The sequence below is a fragment of the Lonchura striata genome, chromosome 4, assembly GCF_050655825.1.
Source record: "Lonchura striata isolate lonStrDom1 chromosome 4, ASM5065582v1, whole genome shotgun sequence".
In the NCBI taxonomy this organism is placed as follows: Eukaryota; Metazoa; Chordata; class Aves; order Passeriformes; family Estrildidae; genus Lonchura; species Lonchura striata.
Genome location: NC_140706.1, coordinates 12,102,421 through 12,130,103, shown reverse-complemented (window position 1 = coordinate 12,130,103; position 27,683 = coordinate 12,102,421). Strand labels below are relative to the sequence as shown.

At 37.9% G+C, this 27,683-nt stretch overlaps 1 protein-coding gene and 1 long non-coding RNA gene across 7 annotated transcripts in view; one reads left to right on the top strand and one right to left on the bottom strand.

Moving 5' to 3' along the window:
* The window catches only part of PPP2R2C (protein phosphatase 2 regulatory subunit Bgamma), a 191,666-nt gene that overhangs the window by 134,635 nt on the left and 29,348 nt on the right, over window positions 1-27,683 (bottom strand). The window contains exon 1 of one of the 6 annotated variants that reach the window (XM_085577656.1): window positions 21-130. The exons of the other annotated variants lie outside the window; for them this stretch is intronic. The gene's annotated coding sequence lies outside the window, so the exon portion shown is untranslated. Of the gene's footprint in view, window positions 1-20; window positions 131-27,683 lie in introns of those variants that run through there. 6 annotated transcript variants of the gene reach the window in all.
* On the top strand, window positions 43-26,309 carry LOC110481900 (uncharacterized). The gene is made up of 3 exons (XR_013339871.2): window positions 43-183; window positions 774-875; window positions 6,259-26,309. It is a non-coding gene; the product is annotated as an uncharacterized LOC110481900 (long non-coding RNA).

Sequence of the window (27,683 nt, the reverse complement as noted above, 5' to 3'; positions counted from 1 at the left end):
CGCGCTGAGGGGAGCGGAGCCGAGGGGAGCGGAGCCGAGCCGCGCTGAGGGGAGCGGAGCCGAGGGGAGCGGGCCGGGCCGCGCCGCTGTCACACGCCCGTGCCGCATCAGCGCTGGCCCCTCCCCGCCCGCGGCCCAACCGCACCGCATCTGCATGGAGCAAAGTGAAAAATGACACTGCAGGTAATTATTTCAGCTCTTCTGCCGGGGAGATGGACAAGGAGAAGAGCGGAGGGAGGGGGATGAGGGAGAAGAAACTTCAAGGCGACGAAACGCGTTTGCATCGACACGTACTGCACACGAACACGCGGGCACGGTTTTGTGCTAGTCTCGCTGTCATCTGCAGCAAAAGCAACAGTCGTTCAATGTCAGCCTCTATAAATATTACCGAAATTGCCAAATATCTGCCTGTGCTAAAGGATTCGTCCAGAGGCAAGGCAACCATTCTGAAGACATAAAATAACGGTTATTCATCTTTATTACCCCCAGTTTTGTAGATAAATGTAAAATTACAAAGTATTTCAAAACGACCTCTCTGGCATCCCTGTACAGGAAAGAAAAGCTGGACAAAGGGAATGTTTGCAGGTCATTGGTTTTCTTAAACCTGCTGCTCTTTCAGTTCATTATCCCATCACCTTGGAAAAGCAGTGTTGAAATACATACACGCAGAAATATGAAAATAAGCGAAAGAGGAAAATTACTCACTTGCATTATAAAAGAAAGCTTTCTCTTCATTCCAAATGCTTAATGGTTTCTATTCACTTCTATTACAGCAAAATTCTTTCAACTGATCAGACAAGCAGTTTCCTCTAGCTTTCGATATCTATTCAAGAAACCACAAACTGTTTGCTGCAGAAAGTATGTATTCAGAAAAGGTAAGCACCACTGAAGTTTAAATATTTGAAAAGCAAACAAATGGCTGTATATCAAAACCACCACTACAGCATGATAAGGGAGTCCACAACCACAAAACCAATAAAGGAGAGAGAATCTTGTTCTTTAGGCCCTGGAATTGAAGATGGAAAGTCCAATTCAGTTGTCAGCATTACTACAGTATTTTGTGTAACACTGAATCAATTTTTATCTTTTTTTTTTGTATTTTTTTTCTTTCTTTCTAATGAATTATGACATATAGTTCTTGAAGTAAAATTTAAGTACCCTGCTATTCCTATAAACTGGCATGTGACTTTGAAAAAAGTAGAGGACTACACAAAAGCCTGCTCAGGGGTAAACATCATATTTCAGGATTAAGCAAGGCTGGTCAGGAAAGAAGAATAGCAACAGAATTACCTTCTTTTTCTCGGTAATAAAGCAAAATAAAACAGAACCATCTCCAGACTAAAAAGTAAATATATATTTTTATATTTGTATATATAAAAAGTAAAACCTTCAGATTTGAGCAAGTGGGAAAATAAGAGAAGTTACTCTGTACTTGCACCTGTACAGAACACATTTTACAATACTAGAAATGTTATTTCTGCATGGAGAACATCAGTCACTACTGTTGTGGTACCCAGAGGTCGCCAGTATCTGCTCTATCGTGTTCAGAAAATAGGAAGGAAGCTTTGCAAATGCTGATATTTAGTTTGGACAAAATAGTTCTAATCTATGTGATGGAGCTGGTTTATTTTTCCTTTCCCTGACACATTATGTTCTTACCTTGGATTTGTTTTTCCAAAGACAAAAGAGTCTATGAGCACTGTACACAAAATCCAACTCTGCCTTGGCAAAGAGTACAACAAACAGGCAGTTTACTCTCAAACCATTTAACACAACAGTTACATCAGTCTGGGTCAAGCAGGCAACTCCCTTCAGCATCTGCGCAAACTGCCTGGCCTTACTGTCTGTCCAGATCCCTTTTGAAAGTCTTCCTGCCCTCTAGCAAATCAGAAACTCTACTGAGACCAGCTGCCACCTAGCTATAACTCCATTTACCACACTCCCTGGGCTCAGCCATCCAGCCAGTTTTTACCCAGCAAAGAACACACCCATCCAAGCAAAGAGCTGCCAGTTTATCCAGGAGAATGTTGTGGCAAACTGTCAAAGGCTTTACTAAAGGTCATGTAAGCAACATCCACAGCCTTTCCCTCACGCACCAAGAATGTCACTTCACCAGAGAATGAGATGAACTGGGCCAAGCAGGACCTGCCTTTCATGAACCTGGGCTGGATGGGTGTGATCCCCTGTCTTGTATGTGCTGCCTGATGTTGCTCAGTACAATCTGCCCCATGACCTTCCTTGGCACTGAGGTCAGGCTGACAGGCCTCTAGTTCCCTGGACCCTCCTTCCAACCCACCTGATAGATGGGCTTCACATTTGCTGACCTCCAGTCAATGGGGACCCACTCCTCCCTGTTACCCAGGGCTGCTGGTAAAGGATGGAAGGTGCCTCAGTGAGCATCTCACCAGCTCCCTCAGTCCCCTCAGCTGGATCCCATCCAGCCCATAGATCTGTGTGTGTGTCAGTGGTGTAGCAGGTCACTGATTATTTCCCCTTGGATTCTGCTCCTCATCCTTGTCTTTCAGCTCAAGGGACTGGGTACCCAAGAACAATTGGCCTTACTGTTAAAGTCTGTGGCAAAGAAGGCATTAAGTACTTCATTCATTTCCTTGTTCTTTGTCACTATTGTTTCCCCCTGCATCAGTATGGAATGGAGGTTCTCCTTAGCCTTCCTTTGCCCCTGACATATTACAGAGCATGGATTCCCTTGTGAAGGTAACACTGAGAAGCCTCCTCCTATTACTGTAATGACTCCTGAAACTGAAAGAAATGTCACCCTGCTGGGCATTTGATTCCAAAAATCAACCAGCACATTTGAGTCAAAATGCACAGGAACAACTTCTATCTTCAAATGTAAATGTGAAATGAAAAAAGGCAGCAGTTCATTCCAGCAGAAAATGAACAAATGTTCACATTTACACATGTAAATGTGAAAGAGAAAGAGAATCGTATGGAAAAACTTATTACTGAAAATAAATAGATAATACATTATGCAAATGATGAGTACAATCTCAAAGAAGTCACACTGACAGTCTGTAAAAAAAACTAATGGAACCATTTTCTTTGTAAATACCTCTACATTTATGTGACCAAGATGGTTGAGAGAATTCTGGCCTTCTTGTAAACTGATCTTCATGTAAACTCACCAATAACTGTCCTTTATTTGTCCTCAATCAGCTCAAACATTACAATTTCTATGGTCTGTTATTTAGAACCTACACTGGTTGTTTTTTAGGTGTAATTTAAGCAGTTAGAGGTCTTTTCATTTTTCCTAGGAACAAAGTAGACATTTTTTAGTGAAGTCAAAATTGCAACTCCCACCCAGAGATAATTTTCTCCACTCACCATTAGAGAGGTTCATGGACAACTTCCTTAGGCATCACTTTTGGGTCAAATCACACTTACCTTGTTCTTCTTATTTTTAAGTTAAAAACAATCTCAGAAGGAGGAATGGAATGAGGAGGAAGCCTTTAACAAAAACCCTAGACAATATTCCCAGTGTGCATGCTAATGCCTTCCCTTAGATTATGAGCCAAATCCTTACTGTGTGGCAAATATTAGCACTCCACTGACTTAAGTAGGTCAGTTCACATGAGAAAGATTAGCAAAACTCTGCTCTAAATTTGTAGCACAATGCAGATTTGTGAGCCAACATTTACAGATAACTAGCTGTGCCATTTTAAAATGCTACTTATTATCAATCCCACCTATAACCTACATAATTTGATCTGGTCAAATACCCAGGGAGAAGGTGGTGAGGAAGGAAGCTTTAATCAAAAGTGTATCAGTTATTTGGACTTTCATAATGGTTCACAATCCAACTCATAAAACAAACCTCTAATTGAGCTGAATATAGTACAAACAGAAAAATAAAAGTGTGTCCTATCTTAAAGAATTTATAAGTAAACTATAAAATAGACGTGCTACATACAGAGCAGCAGTGACATTTAGGTAAACAGTCAGTAAGGAGGATGAAGTCCTGGTTTAGAGTTTCTTCAAAAGAAGGTGATTAGAGACTGTGCAGAGAAGCAATAAACTGGATTTGAGAGGTTGAAAAATAACTGCATAACAAGAATAAAACAAGCTTAGACATAAAAGAAGGAGAACTGGCCAGCAGGTCAAGGAGGAAAGTAAAAGGCAAGAGCAGGCATGACACAGATGCCAATACAGACTGGGGGCGTCAGTAAAAGAAGAGGTTAAAAGGAGCAAAACAAACAAAAATGAATCTGTGCCAGGAGGAGAAAAATCTCATAGGACAGGGAAAGAAAATATTTAAAGAGAGGAATAACCTGCATTTCCCTTTGTCAGAGTTTTGGGCAGAAGAATCAAGAGAAGAGGGAAGGGGTGAGGTAGAAGGGAAAAACAAACCAAAAAATCACTCAACCAACCAATCAAAAAAAAAAAAAAAAAAAAAAAAAAAAAGAAAGACAGAAATGGAATCAAAAATTTATGATACAAATGGAACTGAGAATGGAAGGATTGGAAACAGTGTAGTCTAACAGTAAAGAATAGAGGAAGATGAGAATAAATCTTTGGCTGAATGACTGTTGATCACGTTTGCTCATCACATTTCCAGCAAGAAGCTCTGCAGCAGAAGAGAGGGAGGAATAAGGCATTAGAAGGCAGTTTGTCTTGAAGGTTACTGTGTAATCCTGTTTATAAACATCTGTCAAATATGGCCACCCTGTTTTGCTCCTGCAGAACATTTATATTCTTCTCTTTAACATTTTTCCTAAAGAGCCTCTATTTATCTTTGGCAGACACTAAGAGCACAACCTTTAATAATTAAAACTCTTAATATCTGAAATAGAACATCATCAGGTACTCCAAGTCTCCATTTTACCTCTGAATTACTCCATTATAGCCCCAAATTCATCACTCCATCTGAATTAGAATAATTAAGCTTGAACTGCAATTGAAAAAAATAGTGGTGGAATACTTAAATATTTTTTTGTCTAACAGTGGCTTTAAATGAAATGAAACTATTTTCAATTGGCACAAAATTTTTCCTATTTGTAAAGAATGAGATTTAAAGAATGTGATGGAAAAAAACCCATAGAAGTTGCACAAATTTCACCAAAAGCAGACTATATTCAATATTACCTTAATGTTTGTGACATCAGAGGAAGGTTTTAAGTGCTTTGACAGCATTTGCTTCTAACCATATCCTACTATCAGCAAACAGTGCAAAATAGTGCAAAGTTTCTTCAAATAAAATAAGGTAACACATACAATTAGTCAGCCACAGAAAAAATACAAAAAAATATTTAGCCAACCCTTGAGAATCACAGCTCATTGAATCTGAATTTGCTTACCAACAAAAGATGTTTGTAAGAGAGATATTGTCTCCCTTTAACATATATACAGAGATTCAAAATGCCCTGCTACTGACTTCTCCAGTTATGCTATTGGCAAATTAGTTTTGCTGTTCATTTGTTTATTCATAATGTCCACAAAAATAAGATTATACAGTAGAGTTATACTTGTGTTCAAAATACTTTGATTTAAAAGGACAAAGCAACAAGAAATTAAAATGTGATAAAAAGCTATTGCCCTAGTCTTCCTCCAGCTCTACTCAGCTTGACAGAGAAGGACTCGGAGCTTTCAGCCAAATTCACAAAACAGCAAATTCACTCCCCTGAGTTTGTGTAGTTTTCCTTCTCAAGTCCTTCTGAAGTCCTTTTTGTATTTATTTAATAGCCAATACAACATACATTATATTTACTACTATGCAGTTCCTTTTTTATTATTTCTAACAGCTAAACAAAAGCAAATATATACTGCCAAAAGCTAACATAAAAAGCAATAGAAGAAAAATCATATCAATCACAGCTCTCAAGTAAAAATTGATTTTGTTTCTTTTAACACCTCATAAGTAATCATTTAGAATCTTTACATTTACAGCATTTAATTCATATTTTGCTACAGTCTTCAGTCACATTTAATATTTATTTAAAATTATGATGCAGCCCAACAATTTTGAAAAAAACTAATGGTTGCTATCACAATTGGAAAAATATGTCATTATTCAAAAAGGGGAAATTTCTTCAACACACTAGCTTTTGCTGTGTTAAATCTAAAAATAACACCTGCCCAGAAGAAGTAATTTCGTTTTAGCCTACATACTCCAGACACAGAGTAAAACTAATGCCTCCCAGCAGCTGGTGATTCTGGAAAGCAAGCAATTAAAAGTTATCATTGAGTAACTTAAATTACAGAAGCCAATTTCTGTCAATGTCTTTCACTCTCTCTGTTCAGGTGAACGTTGCATAAGGATCCTGGGCTGAGTCAGAGCCACTTGAAGGTTTGCAGAAAGCCAGAGCATGGGATGAGCTGAATAGACACCACACTCAGTTTCTCCCAGAGGAGCCAGCAGTTTTGCTCTTATTTTTCTGTGATGTGCTGATGTTCTGTGAGTGCTGAAATTCAACAATATGAAGAGCTCTGGGCCTGATTTAATGATTTTTATGACCTGAGAGAATGCAGTTACAATATTTGGACATAAGGAGCTTGCAAGAAGGCTGCCTGCCAAACAGATTTCCTTAACTATGACAGTCCTGTGCCCCCCAGGATGCCCCTCTGCTCCTCTCTGGGGCCACTGCATCATTCTGGCTGCAACGGAGGTTTCCCCATCCTACCACAGCAGCTGCACACCACAGCCCTCTCTGTGCTCCACAGTGATATGTTAATCCAGTCTGGCAACCTGCACTGGGCACTGCTTTCAGGTGTTTGCTACGAAAAAGGGAGAATTTGCAAACATAAACACTTACCTACCTGCAGCCAAAGAGCTGGAGCTGTGCTACAAACAGCAACTGCACCTTTGCCTGGTCCTTCTGTGGTTTAAAATCACATCTAAAAAAATCCTGCAACCTACCAGCTAGTGAGCTCAAGGAAGCAGGTAACAAGAGCATGAACAAATTCCAGGTATGAGTTCTGCACACTCAAGAGGCAAATTTTAATTTGGCAAATTTCAGAATACTGTAACAGATTTCAGTGGGATCTAGGTTTAGCAAGAGATGGAAAGCAAGGCTGCAAAATCATAGGGGAAGGAAAAGCAGAAGGAACACACAAGATGCCTAAAGGACATGCTGGAAGTTTTCCCAGAACTTACTAGTTTGGAGGTTAAGCCTATTCAATGACTACAGAAGGAATGGAAAGAGTGGTCTAAGGAAAAAGCACAGGATGAAGAATAAAGACCAAGCACTAATGCTATCTGTGAGGCTTTAGCCACATCATTTATCTTCATTATTCTTTTTCCCTCTTCCACTGCCTTGCCTATTTAAACCAAAAATTACAAGAGCATAAACACTGTTATCTCTATTGAAGTCATCACATGGAGACTGATGCAGGACCCTTGGGCAATGCTGATACTTATGAGACACTGCTCCTAGCTAAAGCTCATCTGTTTCTAAAACAAGCTTCTGTGTCCTCTAAAACACAAGGCAGATTATTTACTCCACTGCAAACACTACAGTAAAAGAAAAAAAAAAAAAAAACAGAGGAGAATGGTTCAAGATGAGTTTCACATAGAAAATCTCTCAATGACAGGGCCTGTCACTGTGCCAAGTGAGCCAGGATCCCTGGTGGACAAAGGAATACAGAGCTTGAGGAAGAAAGTAGGCTTGGGGACAAGTGTTGAAACAAATGGTTCCAAGACCTCTAACTTTCAATACAGGTTACTCTTCTCCCAAGTTTCTCAAATTGAAATGCTAATACAAATATATTCCAAACAAGAAATATTATGTTAGGTTTGGTATCATTGTATTGCATGCTGGAGAAAACTTACTACTAGTTTTGCTAGTTTAGATTAGTTCTAGAAATACTTTATACAGGTATTAATTACGTCAACTACAGCATCACTTGCATATTACCCCATACCTAATGTATGAGACAGCATATACTTTGTTACTGCTGTCTGGTGACTGGGTCACTTTCTAAAGGCATGCCCTATGACAGTATCCTCTCTCCAAATTATCCTACAACTTCAGTAAAGCTCACTACCATATTCTGCTGTGCAGGGGAGAAAAGCTCTTTCAATTTACGTCTCTACATGCAAGCCTTTAAAATCATGTGGCATATACTTTATTCAAACTAAAATTTTTTATGTTACAGCCTTTCTTGCTCACAAAAAGCAGAAAATCAACCCACACTACTAAAAAATTATGAATTTGTAAAGTAGATCCAAAGAAGGATAGTTAAAGTTCTCCTGGAAAGGGCTGGAAATCATGAAGGAAATGTTTCAGTGGCTGTTCATGATGAACAGATCACAGGCATCAGAGCACACAGCGCCAGAGGCTGCTGGTGGGGCTGCCACAACAGTGGAGCTTCAGGACAGAGCTGTGTGCTGCCTCCCCAGCAAGTCACCCAGCACACTGCCAGAAGTGCTCTCCAGACAAGACCTATCACTGCACAGCCAGCCAAGGCTGCAATTACAAAACTAACTTCATACCCCAAGACAAGATGACCCACATCCCAAATAACTTCTGTAGATGTCAGGCTCTGGAGTGGGACATAAAGCCTGCTGAGACTGAAAAGCTTGGAAAGAAATGAAATAAGAACCTACACATATATACATGCAAAATAATTATAAAGTTGTCACTTGAGGGCACATGATCAATCCAAAGAAATGTCGCTGAGAACACAGATCAGAAAGGGGCCTGATAAAGGAATTTATAGCACGGATACAGGCACTGTGAGAACTTCATTACACTGTGTAGACACATTTGTGTGCATATTTATCCAAGAAAGAAACTGGGAAGAGAGGGAGAAAAGCAAGTGAGAACAGTTTCAAACCCATGCTAAGGGTCATATTCCTCCTTCCTCAATAGCAATGGACCAAAACACACATTTCAGCAGTACCCCAGTGTGGCATCTGGGTGGTCAGGCTACTACACAGTCACACCACAGAGAAAGGAAAACACTTTCTAAGACAGCATTCTTAAAAGATTAAGCCAATAAGATACAGAAATCTTGAGTGATGGAGCTTGAACAACTTCAACAGAAAAAAAAAAAAGAAGATCCAGGGGAAAGAGATCACACAAAATCAAGTGAGGAAATATCATAAAACATCAGAAGCTAACTGAGAATTTGTAACAACTCTAAAATATTTGTTAGGAGCTATAGTGAAAGGACAAGGAGTAATCGCAGATGCAATTTGGTGCAATTGAAAAGGGTGCCAATTGAAAGAGGAGAAATTTAGGTCAGATATTACAAAGAAATTTTTACTGTGAGGGTGGTTAAGCATTGGAACAGGTTTCCCAGGGAGACTGTCACTGGCCCATCCCTGGCAGTGTTGAAGGCCAGGTTGGATAAGGCCTTGAGCAGCCTAGTCTAGTGGGAGGTGTCCCTGCCCATGGCAGGAGGGGTTGGGATTATGATCTGTGAGGCCCATTCCAACCCCTTAACATTCTATGATTCTATGATTTTTTCAGGCAGAAAAAAAAAATAAAAATCAAATCAAACTAGCAGATTATATTCACACTCACATTAAAATGCAAATCACAGAAACTCTTCATAACATTTTGCTAATTCAGACCTCAAGATATTTCAGGTAATATTAATTCAGGAACAATTCCTGCCCATGGCAAGTCTATGAAACAAAATCAACAGGATCATTTATTACTGGTTTTGAATTCTAGGCACAGTCATACAAAGATGTCAGTTTGAAAGGGACTTAGCCCAAAAAAACTATGTTATTCACAGGACTGCAGAATAATGACATGGCATCTGACAGGGCATTCAACTTGACTCCTTCCTTTCACCAGTGTAACTAATTAATTCAGATAGGTATAATGCAAGCAGCTTTTTCTCCAGCATTGTCTTACACCACAAAGAGTAGCTGCATATTTCTATGTACTCCAATAACTAAGGTGACATGAAAATCCAGCCATCTGAAGCACCTGCAGATCCTGGGCCACAGAGACAAGCAAAAAAGCAAAACAAAAAGCTGTTCTAGAAAAGGATACAATGCTAGATTTTTTTTCCCTTGTACATAATATTTACTGCAATATTGCTAAAACAGCCTCAAGAGAGAGGAAAAAAACTAGCTGTGTCAATATAAACAATGATTTTGCTATTAGCCTTTACCCAGATAATCCAAATATGTAAACTACTTTAGCATCAGATGTACAGTAACAAATGCTGCACCTGCTGTACAGCTGAGATTTCTGAAATAATACTTAGTTGGCAAAAAAAAAGCTAAAAATAAATTCAAGCTGTTTAAAATGGGAAAAAAAAAAACACCAACCCGCAGGAAACAAATACATAAGCACTCAATGGTGTGAGAAAAAAAAGTAATTTGTATGCAGAAATGTAGAAAGAAAGATGGTTCTGAATGACATTAAAAGTTCACAAGACACATTAAACCCAGAATTTTGAGGAGTATGAAATCCCATACTACATTGAAGTAAACAGCAAGTGCACCTAAAGGTTCTGTTCCACTTCTGGCCACCTTCATACCAACAAGAGCAATCAAAATTCAGAAAAACAGAACAAATTGCAGAGGTGATCTGACATTGGAATTTGAGAATTCCAAAGTAAACAATGACTGAGAAGACTCCTGTAGGAATCAGCTGAAAGGAATGGAAGCACAAACATCAAATGAAATAATTTTTATTTTGGCTCAAGGGAGAGTACAAGTGGAAAGCTATTAATTGATTTTGCAACCTAATGAAGGACTAAGCACATACAAATTAAGTCCTGCAATGAAAACAACCGTGGTGCCTGGCCCCAAGGAGAATTTGGAAATGTGGGGTAAAGTGCTTTGACTACCCAGTGTGGAAACCTCCCACTCGAGGGAGCTCCCTAGAACCAGCTCCCAGGAACACCAAACACAAATGTTCAACCATTCATTGCAGAGCTCAGAGATCTCAATTAAGGTCACATAGGAGACATGCTTGCTGATATACGATCTAGACCCTGAGCAGGAATATAGCCCAAATAGGTGGTAACACTGAGTATAATTCCCTGAAAAAAAATGGAAGACAGTCCTACCTTATTATATAATTGTGTGCTGCTAAGTTATATGGGAACTACAGTATCATTCCCTTTAGTTCAAGAGAGAGAAAAAAAAAAAAAAAAAAAAAAACTGTGTATGGCCATTTACCGTATTTCCTGCTTAAATTGCCCCAAGCATTAATAAAAAATGTATTACTTGTTTACTTGTAAAACCAGAAACTATCCCAAGCAAAATGAACACATCTGTGTCTTTGTGATGGAGATGCTCATCGTGGCTAGGATCTGAAATTTTTGAGCCAAACCTGAGGTCAGATTCAAGATTTTACACTGACAATTACTTTATGTAACAGAAAAACAGTCACCTGAACAGGATCTGGAACCACAACTGCATGCAACAGTGTGTAAGAGAAAATTCAACTTGGCAAAGGGGAAAACTGGAGCCCTCACTAAACAGAGGCCAATAACCTGTTGTTGGAGAAGAAAGATCTGCTAAGCAAAACCAAGACCCAGTGCCTCAAGAACCACTTAAAAAAAAAAAGAAGGGGTGTCGCCACTTAATAGTGCAACTTTTGCTGAACTCTGCAAAATTATATTTAACCTTACTTACAGCTAGACAGGGATTAACACAGTTGCTGAGCAAGCATAAATGCTAGGCCTTAGCACATCTGTAGTCTGTAAGAGAATGAACTAATTTCCACTAATGAACTGCTGAGCCAGCACAAGGCAAAGACCAAACCATGGGAAATGTAATGTAATAATGGTATGGTTAAGACAATTATAAATCAAAGAAAAGAGAATGATGTTTCTAAGTTTCACGGAGCAACTACCTGGGGAGGCATGAAGAAGGCATCTATGAGACACAATACCTGAGGGCACAGTGACCAGGTATGTGAGGACAGAACAGAAGCAGTAAAACAAATGAGTAGTCTGGGAAAGCAGGGAAGTGAGCTGTAGTTATGGCAGTTTGGCAGGAATAAAAGCAAATTCAAAAGTCAACATGGTGGGCATAGCAGAAGAGGATAAACACTGCAGACCCCATCAGCAAAAGCTGACCTTTTGTAGAGACATCAAGTTTTTTCAGAGAAAATACTTGATACACCAGGAGGTGTATCCTTTAATCCCTCATGCCATGAATGCACGCTGTCAGAGAGGGGGTTGGTGTATCTTATGGGGTGGGAGGGCATAAACACCTTGAAATAATGGTGTCTACAATAATCACAAAATTACAGTCACAGAATGGTTAAGGTTGGCAGGGAGCACTGGAGGTCACCTGGTCTAACCTTCCAACTCAAGCAGGGTCCCCAAAAGCACACTACTTGGGATTGCATCCAAACAGCTTTTGAGGACCTCCAGAGAAGATGAAATTCCATATGCTAATGACTATAGGCTGTTCCTCAAACTCACTGTCATTTATGTAATCTCTTTAGTTACAGAATTTCTCCACCAACACCCCCACTGCCATTCTCACCTCATAACCTGCCTCACTGATTGCTGACACTGCTCGTGATCCTGATTTGTTCTGATTATCCCATAGCTAAGTGTCACTGATTTTTAGTTGTCATGGCTTTGCTTTGCCCATAAACATTGTCGACTTGCATAAGATTTTAAATGATCCTATCTCCCTGGAAAATGATTCTTGCTTACCAGACAATACTGCTGCACACCCCTTCCATCAAAGCTAACCCACATTAACACAGTGTCAGAAACATAACAAAAAGGAAATACAGTAGCATTTTCTGTTAGGCTAAATGGATGCATGCAAGAGATACTCTAAGCCTGGCTTGAGTTTTCAAGGTAATTTCTTCGTTTCAGAAACTCAGTGCAGAAATGGGAACAACATGGTAAATTTAGCCATTTCCATGAAGTGGCACCCTATGAGTTTGACTACATGTATCCAAGTGTATTAAAGCATACAGCTAAGCACTGTTTCGTATCAAACCATAAATCTCATCCTCATACCAGTTACAAATTTTACAAATTTTAACATGCAGATATTTCAGGTAATATGATCAAAAAATATTTCAGGTAATATGATCAAAAAAATCTTTCAAATATGATATGGCAGAAACATCTGGCAGTATGCAAGTTGCATAGTTCTATTTAAAGAAATTTAATCTAAAAATTTCCTCAGTAGCACTCTGAGAAGTGTAATTTCTCTAACTCCTTAGGACAGTAATTAAGAGTGGCTTCTTAATTGTTCAATTAATCTATAGTAAACCAGGAAGATTTATCTTTTATTTGTGCTAATAATGGGAGCTTTTCAAATTCACCAGAAAACACATGAATAGACCACAGATTTTATATAGTATCATTTCAAAGGAAGCACAGTAAACAATATATTCTATAATATCACACTGTTACAGGAAAAAATCAAGGAAAAACAAGCAGGTCAACATATTTCAACAACAGTTGAAATAATAACAAAGGAATAAAAGGAGAACCCAAAAAATTGCAATTCTACATTGCATTTAACCCTCCAATTTTCTCTCTGACACTCCAACATCTCCCACACATTTTGTGACTATGGTAAATTTGCCCCAACCTCCACTGTGCAGCTGAGTTGTCCCACAGCTTATCGCTGTGGGCAAACATCAGCACTGCTGGGTGCTGTAAGACAGCTCTGGCCAGCACAGGCAGCAGGGCTGGCTCAGCACTTTGAGACCACCCAGTGCCACATTCCCCGGCACTGAGGGCTCACATGAGCAGCCAGAGGATGAACAGTCACTCTCTTCCCTCCCCTTCCCCAGCTTTGGGTGTTCCTGAACTAGAACATTCTTTCAGCTTCAAGATTGTTTTGCTTGTTTCTCTCTTACCGTACCATCAAAACTCCTGAAAACTTTTACATATAATGAGACATACTTGTTGCCACAGCAATTATTCAAAATTCTGTTCCTGCCACCACCAGTAAAGGTTCTGCTATAACAAGAGCCTAACTCACCTCTACATTTTATGGCTGAGAGCCAGTGCTACTGCATTGCCTATATTCCATTTGGAAAAAAAAATGCAATTAGAATGGATCCATGACAAGCTAGACCCTGACCTTTAGTTTTGACTTTGGCTACCTTTTGTTTGTTTGTGAGGCCCTGTAATTGTTTACACACAATATAAATTGAATCTGTGGCACACGAATTCCAGGCTCTGCAGCCTCTGTAGGTAACCTAGGGTTAGAGGTTAAAGAACATTGACATTTTGACAAATTGCTGTAATTTGAGGAATAATCTGAAATCCTGCTGGGACACAATTGAGCCTGTGAGGGTAGTTGTTAATGATAATAAAAGCTGACACAGTAAAAATGATAAAATTAAAGAGAACACCCAGTAATATAAGTACCTCCAACATATGACATTGATGATCCAGTTAAGGGGGCCAGTAAAAATATCACTGGTGAGTAACTTAATACTCCAATTCCAGTTACAGAATTCTCTACTCAGTTGTGGAAATACTTTTGTCTTTTCTGCTTACAAGCTATCTGTTTCTCATAATTCTCAGAACATGCACTTTTCATAATATCCTCAGTAATGTAAGGTCATAATTTCACTTTCTGATTAGTTTGTGTCTATGTAACAGTAGAAAAAACCTGTATTTTTTATATAGTACACCCATGATACCTTTCTCTGTCTCTCTGACATATCATAAACCAGCTGGCAACATAAAATATAAATTGGCTAGCTGTAAGAACAGATGAATCATTAATTACTTATTCTGTACCAAAATAAGAGAGACCAATTTTACAGTATCAAATTACAAATGTAGATGCTAATTAAAATTATATTTCAAAAAAATCCATTAACTCAATAAGTATTATAAAAGGTTGGGTTGAAAATTATCTTTAAAGGTCATCTAGTACCCCCTACATATATATATATATATATATATATATATATATATATATATATATATATATATATATATATATTACTGTTTTAGAATATTACAATTTCTCAGAATTAAGAAACACCAGTACTGAATTTTGCTCTGGCTTTGATTCTGTATTTTTATTCTATAGCTATACTTATATACTATGGATTACCTCATTCCATTACAAGAATCTTAAGATTTTTATTCTCTCATACTAAATTGTACCTTTTACAGGCCTCACCCTTTTGATTATTCTCAGTTCCGCAGGATAAGGGAATAGTGTCTTCTCACAAATACAACTTACAAGACTTAAACCATATGCTGCTAATGTGAAAAAAATCACAAAAAATCCAAACCTAAAGCTAGCCAGTTTCTGATATTGCTTCCTTCTGACAATATGACCATCTGTGAGTCAAGAGTTTCATGTGAGAAATTGCTTATATGATGAAGGAAAAATACAACAATGGACAAGGTAGACTGACAAAACCTGACAAACCACTTGGATTTGTTTTAGAAGTGCAAGAAGACTGAGATCCATTCTTTGGACTGGATGCTGTGATAAAATCTGTAAGAGTAACACCACTGACACTTGGCTTGCTTCCAAACCTCTTCCAGCTTAATCCCTAAAAAAAACCTCAAACCTGAAGACTGAAAAGTTAAAAAATGCTATGTCTTTATTTACAATTAGCAGCCAACTACCACACTTTGTTATAATATAGAAAATTAATGCAATTGATCTGCCTTTTAATGGCAAAGTGCATTTACAATTACTTCCAGGGGGTTTTTTTACATCACTGAAAGCTATGCATGAGGATCCAAAGCTGCACCTGCAGCCCATGATCTTGACACAGTGGATTTTGAAGGTAACGAATGTTACACAGAATATGTGTGTAACGTATTCTTTTGGCATACTTTTCTGTTCCCTGGCATGTTGGTGTTCAAAGTTTTATATTGCTACATATGAAAACATTCTGAAATTGCTACATTTTTGTAAGCTATTTATATTTTTCTCATATTATCTTATTTCTCATAAGATCTTGTATTTTCTCTACTCCTCTCCATATCCAGCAGCTTCTCACTCACACCTGCCAAAGGGAGCACCAGGGACAGGCCAATCAATTTTCTTCTTTGTAGGATTTTCTTTTGTTGAGGTGGGACCCTTATCTAAGGAAACAGCTTTCAAGAGCCCATCTACAAAACAGAAAGGGGAAATACTGCCCAATCGAAAACAAGGTGCAAATTAGGTTTTCAATCAGGGCACACTATTTAACCACTTCACAACTGATAAGTAAAAACAGTATTAAACCCTTCACTGGTGTGAAACACATTGAAGCAACAGTGCTAAAACAACTTCTTCAAAAGCCAAGGGTCCCTAGGGTAAGTTGATTGATTTGGTCATTTCTTCACCCAAAGTCTGTCACTGATCTCTGTGTTGCTTGGTAGACTTCTGTCAAGCTCTGCAGACTCTTCATAAAGGTCTCCAAATCAAACAGTTTAAAAGTTACATGTAATGAAGTAATATTCAAAGAGGAGTATTTCCCGTCAAATAAGACTTTGAGAAAAACTTCTGTATGTCAATGTTGTAAACATTTGAACAGTAATCGAACACACAACTAGAACTGAGATTGTTCTAAACACTCTTGTGTATGGGAAAGAGTCCTAATCATTTGGTTTGTCAAAAAATGATTTTTTAAAATTTGATTTTAATTTTTGGTATCAGAATTAAATATTCTAAATAGAAATGTATTTTCAAACTGTATTATAACATAGTAACTGTAATTATGCAAAGCTGATGAGTGCTTTGTCCTACTTTTTGCACCAGATGTTTTTTCCAGGCTTTTATCCTTTCTTGATCACAACAAAGCAGCATGATCACAAACATACACCATGGACTGATCTCTTTCCTAATTTCCCAAGGACCTTCACAGATTTCAGAAAGGACTCCCTCTGGAAGCAGGCTGATTTTATAGGAACTTTTGCATGGATTGTGCAAGACTGGGGCCCTTCTTGCTTTGTTCTTGTACAAATGAGCATCCAATTTGGCACACTTGGCACTAACCCCACATTTCTAAAATTCAAGTGTTTTTCTGAGCCCGTGTCCAGCCCAAAGAGAACAAAAGATAGAATAAAACTACAAAAGTTGCATAACTTCTTATTTTGACAGTATAATTTTGAAAATTCTTATACATCATGAATTGTCAAATTTGCAATTTTACTCCCTATAGAAACAACAAACAAAAACTGCACTAAACCCTGAAACACAAACTATGCACAGAATTCAACCACGCTAAAGAAGAATATCTGGTACATAAATGAAATCACTTTTTCCAATATCTTTTTTGTTTAAGAGATGTGGCACTTAGTGCTGTAGTCTAGTTGACAAAGTGAAGTTAGGTCATAGGTTGGACGTGATGATCTCAAATGTACTTTCAAACCTACTTAATTCTGTGATTCTTTGATTCTTTTAGGCAATGAATCACAACTTATGATGGAAGACAGAAAATAAATTCTAGTCAAGTTGCACTTTATTTCTATAGAAACTTACAGAGGAACAAGTCTTAAAAATAATACTAAAAATAGACAACACAAACATGCAATAAAAGGTCTCATATGTATCTTTATATATTTTCTATGGAGATATTAAGCTATCTAAAGGAGCAGCTGAGCTTTACCATATGAACAGATTCTCTCAAATCAAGTCTTCCCAGCTTCCAAATACATTTCCAGATACTAGTGATTAGAGAACTATCTATATTGAAGAAAATAGATAATAATATAACTTATACAAATAAATATATGTCCATCATGATGACAAAATTAAAAAATAAAATCTAGTTTAAAGCTTGTTTAATTGCAGAAGCAACAGCTGAATGTATCTAGTAGTTTTCAAAGACAATTTAGGAAGAACAATGGAAACCTCTTTTTTAGTAAGAGTGCTTAGGTATTCTAGTATTCATTGCAAAGATGAAGATAAATTTAGATTTTATAACTAACTCATAACACATTTGAACAGGGATTTAGAGCTTCCCCTGGGAAATTCAATAATGGAAAAGAAGCCAGAGCAAAACATGACATGGTTGCACAGCTATAAAATGTTAACAGCTAAACAGAAGAACAAAAGTTCTTTTCCCTTCTTAAAGCAAGCACCATAATTTAAGCAAATCACTGCCTCTAGTTTTCACAGTAAGTCTAAGGACTCATAGCCTTGGGAGCAGCCTCTGCAATTATTAATGTCAGTAGCACACTTTGCATTAAGACATTTTACAGGGCAAAAAATGCAGAAATTAATATTAAATAAAGATAAAACATGAATTAATATAGCAAGGACAGACAGGACACTGACCTTACTAACACTATTTATATAACACCTTTAACTTAGTATATTTAGAATACACTATTTTATCTATAAAACACTTGCTTCAAAGCAGCTACACTTTTGGAAGATTATGGAGAATTCATTAGAACAGCAGCATCAACATTAAACACTATATGGAATGCTATCTTGCAGTAGCATTTAAACTAGGTCTATAAAATCACACATTACATAACTGGACATATTGTAGAAAAGTTTGAGCATTTACTACATGCACAGATTTGGGAGCTGGTTTTTATGTCACATCAACTAAATAACAGCTATAGTAATTTTACTTGGAAATGCTGTCGGAGGGAGAAAGCAGAAAGAACAGACCCTCATTTAACTGTCATGACTAAAAATACTTTTATGCAATTTTTAAATTGACAGCCCAATTAGAGGTGTATTTCTCACTTTCATATCATGTTGTTGAGGCCTTTTTTTCTAATTTTTAAAAATACACTAAACTTTACTCAGGACTACAGGACATGACCCATTTTGAAGATGCACCTTGCTTTCTACTGAAAATGTGTATTATCTAATACAATACAAATAGGTCAATGCTTTTGTTCTAGTTCTTTTTGTTACAGCTAAAATCAGTACAGACTAAAATTAATGCACACAGCAGATAAAGAAAATAGAAGTTATTACCATAGCAATACTCAAGAGATACGATTAGGTCAAAAAACTGGAGGGAAAAGACCAGAAGCATCACTTCAAAATCAATAAGCATTATGAAAAGATGAGTTTAGCAAAAACAATTCTGTATTAAGCAAATAACCACTATGCAAAGAAAGGAAGAGGTGTTCAGCAAAGGTTCAAAAATACATAACAGTAATTCACATCACCATAGTATTATCAAAGTATAAGATGTTATTCCAGCAAGCTTTGCAATTTTAAGCAGAAAATAACTTCAGCAGAAAATCAGTAACTTAAGTTCATAAAATTTCAGTAACAGAAAGGTAACGGGTTGATGAAGCAGTTTATACTTAAATCTGCAAGTGTAACTCAAATGCTATTTCCTTCTGAAGTTACAACATATAAGGCACAAAGAGTTTTTCATCATATTTATGATGCAGCACAAGTCTAAGAGCAAAGTTTTTGCCACAATTCCCAGTTTTCTTGTAGTCACAACTGTCGGGGAAAAAAAAATCAAAAATCAACAATTGCAATTAGAAGCCAGAATTCCTGGTGCTACAATTGGTATAATGTAGAAAGCTAGACAGGGATGGCAAAAGCCATGGGATGTCCTTTCTGTTCCTCATGGAAATTCCTCTTGTTTCTAGTGCTGGTCCATTCTCCCTCCTACCTTCTTCCACACTTACTCCGCTCTGGACACAAACCCTCTGTTTTAAAGAGCCAAAGTATCAAACATATAAATTAACATTATAAAACCTCTTTACTGCCTTATAGTTTTATGCAAAATCATGCAAAAAAAAAAAAAAAAAAAAAAGAAAATACCAATACCACCACTTGAATACGACCCATATGTGCCAATTATTTAATATGCACTGCATAGGTTACATTCTCATTCCACAGCCATCTTTTATTTGTGTCTTTCAGAAGATCAGCCCTAAGGGACAAGGGTACAATATTTGTATGCTTAGCAGCAACATTTGTGCACCATCATTTTCTTACATAATACTGCTTGGTATGACAAAGTTTCCAGCTCTGTAAAAGACAATGTCAACAAGATGTAGATTCAGAAACTGTCATTTACAGCAGTTTCTTTTTTAAACAGCTGTTGTTCAGTTTACAAAAATGAGACTGAATATATTTGAGCATGAAGAAGAGTGAATAGTCAACAAACACTTGCAAAAGCAAATATTATTTGGAACTGCAAATAAGAGCATCAAATTAGCCGTATGTGCTCAAAGATCCCTGTATCTCAGTATCCTGACAGGAACAGCAGTCTCAGGAGGAATATAAAGAATAGGGACAGCACAGAAAAGCCTTTCCTGGGCTCTAGAAATTTGTAGGTCAGGGACTTCCTCAGAATACAGCTTTTGGATTTCTGCCAGTCTCTCCCAGATCTTTCTTCCATGAATGTATCCAATTGTTCTTGAGCATATGGAAACTATGGATGTCCCCGTGGCAGGAAGATTCCACACAATGTTGTGTGTCAGGGCATTTTTAACAGTGTACAGGGATACTTCTGCATGAGCAATTATAGTCCAACTTCCATATATTTTAATCAGAAAATAGAAAATCTGGGGTTGCATTTTTTTGAAATTAAATGCTTTCTAATTAGAGTATATCAGAGTGTAATGCAGTCCTGTTTAAATGCAAGATCAGTTAGGGCTTTCAAGCCTAAATATTAGCATGTTGCAACTTTGGGTAAGAAATGGCAGCATTCAGAACAGCTGCTGGCTACTAACCAGAACAGTCTGCCTCATACAGAACCATGATATGACTAGCAGCATCTTTCTACTGTGCCTGTGGACCAGAAATGGAGACAGTCTAGTGTCCTATTCCAGTTAAAGCTGTTCACTGCTGTGAACAAGCACCTTTCAGATCAGCTCATTTCACATCCACATTGCACAACACCTGGCTTGTAACTCTTCTGGGCCTCAAGATGCAGGGACTGCTGTTCTGTTGGGTTTGGTTTGTTTTTTTTCAGTTCAAAATGCTTAAAATTATGAGAAAGCTGTGTTGCACAACCCCAGAATCAGAGCATGATGCCACAGGCACATGCATAGAAGCAGGTCAGGTTAGGGCACACAAAGACACAAGTACTGCTGGGGCAGAGCTCAAGCACAGCCAAGGCTGGCATGGTTCACATCTACACTGCCCAGAGCAGATCCTGAATACACTGCACCTCTTGTGCCTGGGTTTTCTCTTGAAGGGAACTACTTCAAAAGGAAGTGCAGGAGCTAAATTATCACATCAAGTGAGTAAAGTGTGGGGTCAAGCCAAGCTGGCACCATGGAGACACTGTGGCTTTGTCTACATCGATGAGCTAGAGGCAGAGCATGGGGCTGGGTGCTGGCATGCAATTTATGTCCCATTAAGCTGTTACAACAGCTCCCTGAATAGCTTTTGTCTGTGTCAGCTAGTGCTCTCCTGCAGTGTCTGGGAATGGATTGAGAACAGCAAAGGCCAAGGACCATACCAGTGGGTAGTTCAGATGTATCATGCAACCTTGCTCTGGAGAGGAAAAACATTTAGCCATTAAGATGTAAATTTTTATGTTTCTTGGCTTTAGCGCCAAAGAAATCCTGGTCCCTTTTATTTACTAGCACTGTCTCTTTACCAAATTCCATCTGCATTCCTAGCTCAGCATCACCTAGGTGCTCAAGGTAAGATCATATCCCTTCCAACACCTTCCTTCCTTTCACAGAAGTAAGGTGAAAGCATACACATAGTTTGGTAATAGCTTAGTTAAAAATAAACTCAAGACCTTCACTGTCTATACTAGGTTAATGAATTAATTATACTAGGAAACCCCCCTCCCCCCCCCCATTATGTTTCAGTAGAGAGCACTGTAAAATTCTGCTTTGTCTGGCTTTGAACTCCTGCCCTAAGACACCTCTCAAACTCAGGACACATTTTATTGTACATAAAATAGGCAACAAGTAAAAACCAAGACTTTAATACCTTTCCTTATACATAGATAGCCAGAAAACTAAGTTTTCAGTAGTTGCAAGGATCTTGAGAGTACAGGCCCATTAAGGAAAATGCTGTAGCTAATAGAAAGCAGGTTTGGTTCCCCAGTGACAACAAAATTGTAGTAAAGAATGGAACCAACACTACTACTTACTGTTAATCAAAAATATCCTGTTTTAAATAAGACTGAATCAGTTATCAGTAAATCAGTGAATAAGCAGTCTCTAGATATTAAAGGAACTTTACAATCCAGGCAAGTCCATATAGAATTTGCTCTTAATTAAATAAAAAATCCTCACTGCTTTTAAATTCATCCCTAACCTCTGGTTGGTTGTTTTGCTTATTTGATTGTTATTATTTTTCTCATTTTGCCATGGCACTGCCCAAAGGCTTGCTCAGATTCATGTTTGAACTTACATTTTCTGAAGCATAAATAACATTTGCATTAGCATTTACAGTCACATTCAAAAACAGTCATATTCAAAAATCATAATAAAAGACATAGAAAAAAGATCAAAAAAAGATAGACCAAAGAATTCAAACAGGCTCAGTATCCTGGAAGAATGTCACACGGGATACTAATCTTGGATTTAGATCAATGCAATGTATCAAAATAATACAAAAAATATACTGGGTGATTAATCTTTGAAGGATACCATATTATTGAGCAACTTTCTCATAACACAGTGGAGAAATATAAATATGTTTTCAATTCTTGTGTTTTAGCACATGCAAAAGGCCAACATGAGACCCCTTCCAGAAGAGAAATTACCTGTGGGCTATCTGAAACCAAATCCTATATAGTTTCAGAAAACAACCACCAAATTCAAGTCTGAAAATATAGGCCTGTAAAACTTTAGAACAGAAAAACTTGATAAAGAAGTATCTTTACTTTGAAAAATTAATGTCTTTCAGCACACTTTATTTTGAATTTATTATAAATGTTCAAGAGAAAAGGAGGCAGGAATAGAAGTGAAAAATTAAAACAGTTGAAAAGTAGCACAAGTATTCATAAAGAAATATGGAGGCATTCACACCCAGATCTGGACCTGACTGTTGAACAACAACAGTATTTGAGAGCTGATAACTGTTATGTAATCTGGAAAATTCACAGATTCAGACCAGCTGTTGACTGAACCAGTTTGCACATCACACACAAACCATCTGAAGAGTGGGTATCTTTCAACCCATCCACAGCAGAAAAGCCAGAGACTGAAAGGGTAAGCAGAGTGATTAGGCATGTAAACTGTCCAGACCTCCAGGAACACAGCCATGTATCTAGTCATGTCTACTAAGGGAATCTGTACTGTTTTAAGTCACAACTATTCTGGGCAACCTGCTAAATGTAACCTCTTCTCAGGTAAACCATTTTCCAGAATTATTTCCCCCACTATAACCCATAGGTTGAGGTAGGTAGAGTGGCAATGGATAGTTGCAAACTCCTGCAAAAAGCTTTAATTGGAGTCTGTTATCTGAGGTGAACTCCTATCCAGCATAAAAAAGTAGTGGTAAAAGTAGCAGTGAACAAGGTAGGAAGATATTGAACTCTATTACTGAAGATGAAAATCTCCTCTAGTATTACAGAGGGGAAACAAAATCACAAAGAGCTCTGTTTTGTTATGCAAGACAACAGACTAGCACCTTTCCCTTATTGTTTTTTTAATGGTATCTACAAAACTTCCACCACTGTTGTTTATATACATATACAACTTTCAGGGATGTTTTTATTTTAACCATTTATCAAAACTGAAGTTCATTAACAAATACTTTCCAAGATCTCTCCTCTGTACCAAGTATTGTGCAGACATTTACTATTGACTTTAACCATTTGGTACTGATCTTTTCAGCAGGAAGAGCTATGGGGAGCTGCAAGAAGAAGGAGAGAAATGGCTGAAGAAAGATAGAATCAGGGGTGAAAAAAAAGATGATGGAGATGTAAAAGACATGAATTACAATTCCAGATATGCAATTTACTAAAAAAACTTTTAAAATAAAAGCTCGCACAGATAAAGAAAACAATAATATAAATTTCACCCAGTGGAAACACTGCAGCTTGGTTCTACAAGTGTAAGAATGACACAATTGGAATAAAATTAATCACTTCCTAATTTATTCCTGAAGGCTGAAATTGAGGCTGAGTAAGTTCATTTAAAAATGAGCAATGACAACAAAATGTTTCTGCAGAAAAACCCTCATTTCCTTTAATGCACCCTGCCCAGGACCTCCACAAAGAACAAGAGCACGTGAAACATGAAGGCCTCTGGTTTCAGTTTGTCTGCCAGTGTTGCTGAAATAAATAGAGTAGGGTTCCATTCTCATCAGCCTCAACTCGCCATTAGAGAGATTTGTACGTCCATGCACAGGGTGAGCAATGAACATTTGTTTCCAGTCAGGAAGCTCAGCTCCTCAGTTCGGGCTTGTCTTTAGCAATCTCAGGAGTTCCCCCTCTCCCACCAGCACCACTCCTTACAGCTGATGGCACCAATTCCTGGGCTGATGCTTACAGTAAAAGCACTGAACATGGCTTCTCTCCAAAACAGCAAGAGGGAAGATTATAAAGTCATAATTTCTGATTGTCTCATAAAATAACTGTCCAGGCATCCTATGCTCCATCTGGTCTGTGGTTATCAATCTGTGCTATGCCACCTCACAGCAAGGACTCAGGCTGTGAGGGAGGTGCCATGTCAGATGAAAACAGACAGACTGGCTCCCCACCTGCACAGGGCAGTAAGACTGAAACTGTGCTGCTAATGCTTTTGTAAACTTCTTTGAAGAGAGATAACTACATCTGAACTAAAAGGATGAAAATAAATGCAATTTCAGTTACTTAAAATAACTTCAGAATATTTAGAAGTTATATTCCTTGCAAGATTAATTTGAATTACATCAGATTATTTCGTTGTTCTGATTATATCCTCACTCAATCTGGTGAAGCCAGATCATGTAACACTAGTTCTCACCATTTCATATTGCACCCAGCTTTCAAACGTTGCACACCAACATTTTTGTTTTAAAAATACTTTTTGTGACTCAGTAGGTCTCATGTTGCCTTGGTTAAATTCTTCATGCTTCTTTTCAGCTGGCACAGTGGAGACATAGCTGCTGCTTGTTTCATTATACAGGCTGAAGCCCTGCAGCCTGGGCTTTTGTTTTGTAATCACCAAATCCGGAGAATGAGTGGACAGATTTCATTATAAATATTAGAAAAATACTTTAATTTGTGCTTTCAAAGCTAAATAGGCCATAAAAAATAAAGACCCCAGTTAGTCCCCATTTCCTCCAGAACCTTCTAATTAATTTTCCATAATAAAAGGAAGGTTACAGATAGGGTAATTGGCAAAAACTTTTCTTCTGAAAGACAGAGTAGTCTATTATGCCCACAGAAAACACACCTTGCATGACCCCTTATGAAGTAAATAAAAAAGAAGATATCTATGAGCAACCAATATTTCCTTTTAATTGGAGTTTTCTATGCAATACTGCCTTGCTCATCTTAGTTTTGTGTTTTTAAGCTTCTGAAAACATCAAGCCCTCTAATAAACAATATAGAATCTAGTCTGCATTTGCCTGAGCTCTGAATTTCAGTGTTTTCATCCAGGCATTGCAGCTCATTCATAGCAACACTCACATATTGTTTTGGTTTTTTCCAGAGAGTCAAACCTAAGCCCTCGGGAAAAAAAAAAAAAAAAAAAAAAAAATCTTATTACAACTTTAAAAATCTTGGGAAAGAGGATTCTGAAAACTAGCTGAACTATATGTATCTAATATCTGTAATGGGTACACATGTGGGAGACACTTCTTAAAAGAGGAAGCTTCCTAAAGGGGAACAAGAGACTGGAAAATGTGGCTAACCATGGCCAACATTCTTCTGATTCTGTAAAGATCAGTGGAAGAAAGATACAGACTCTGAGTTTCAGAGATTCCAAGATTCCAAGCCCCAGGTGACTGGGCCTGACCTCCTGAACACAGCACACAATTCCGGACTGAAGAAACTAAACCGGGCAGGCTGGCAGGTTAACATGTCCCTTCAGCTTCCAGTGTCCTTACACGGCTCTTCCATTCAATCTTTCTAACAAATTGCTTTTCTGCCCCCACTTACTTGAAGAAACAAACTACCCATCATTCACTTTCCAATTACGAAATACTTTTGTTGTTGTTTTGCTATTAAAATTGTCAAAGATCAGCAATGTTTAGACTCATCTCTGTATCAGCTTAGGCACCAGTTCTACTGAAGCTACTTGATAGAGAGCCCCTCATTTTTCATATTTTATGCCCTATCATCACATTTAGTTCCATTTTCCAAAACTAAAATTCTTGCCCATCCACACTGATTCAAATATTTTATTGGGGGTTTTTTTGGCCATTTTAAGGAGCTGTGGCTAACCTTGTCTTATTCAGTCAGGCTATTTCTTGAAATCAAATACGTCTGCTAAAATATAATCTCATTCTTTTAAAGTTCTATGTCAACTTCTTTCATCCATAAATTGTGCAAACCTCTTTATTTTCATATAAATAAATAAAAATTCATTTTAAAATATCGTTTTGCTATGTTCGTCCTCAAGGCCAGGACACTTAGCTGCTAGGTCCGTAAGGATAACAACTTAATTTATTGCCTTGCAAGTAGTTCCAAAAAGCCTTTCATACAGACAATAAAAAATTATGCAAGCAACTTCAACAAAAGAATTTATGATCTTTTCCCATCTGTGAGGGAAAAGGTTTCAGGCAGATAAGGATAATTTGAACATCATCTTATTTATACAGGTTTTTTTAATCTTTGTAACAGTGCAGGCTGAATTTACATATTGCCAAAAAATCAAATAAGTTTACAGGATTGTGTGTTGTTATAAAATATTTAAAGAAGCAGGCTGAACTTTAAATGCATTATCAGGGAAACATCTTTAGATCCCAACCAAAAGCCATCCTCAAATTCTAAAACCTCCACACTCTTGAGGCCTCTAGAACACCACTGAGAACTCCAATGAGTGATGAAAAGCTGAAACACCTGAAATCTATATAATGGTGACTTTTAGCACTGGTACTTTATTAGTGCCTAGTGATTCATGTTGCAGACCAGAGCCTTGTGTGCTAGGCACCACACAAAAGCAGCTCTGTAAATTCTCCATCAATTTATCCTCTAAACTCCTCAGGATGATACTCCAGTCCAGTTCAGTCACTATTGCTGAGCACAGCTTTTAAATGGAAGCTGGTTTTTCCAGTTCTGACAGGGAAACATGCAGACTCTAGGCTACAGCCTGGCAGCTCCAACCTGGCTGCAGACCTCAGAAAAAAACAGTAAATTCCCAGAAAACACAGCCAGGTGATAATCATAGCAGTAAAACAGACCATAAGAGCCTGAGATTTGTTCCATGGGCCAATCTCCAAGAAGGAAATCAGACAGAAGATGAGATGTATACAGATCAATGTGATCTTCTGCATAGCAGAGCAGAGAGCAGCAGTCTGCTCAAAACAGCACAACAATGGAAAAGGAAAACAAAGCCAAAACAGCCAAAAAAGGCTCTCTTCTTCTACAGAACTCAGCTCTCCCTGCAGGTCACAGTCCTGCCCTATGCAGCCAAACCTTACATGTCCCCATGCTGGTTTGCATTTAATGAATCCTTATCAAAGAACAGACACAAGTAGCAGCAAACACATTCATGAGATATCAGCAGTGTTCAGAGGTGGTGCTACCAGCAAGGACTTGCTTTCCTAAATCACCACAGCTTGTCTGAGGACAGGAACCACTGCTAGGGAGAGGCAGAATGCACCTAATCTGGATCAGAGACTACATATTTGCACACAGGCTTACTAAATCCATTGCTTTGGAGTCGTTTGGTTGTTTTTTCCCTACGAAATAGAGACCGAGTCCATGAGGAAGAGAGAAACACCTTTCACTGCTGTGGGTAGGGATGTC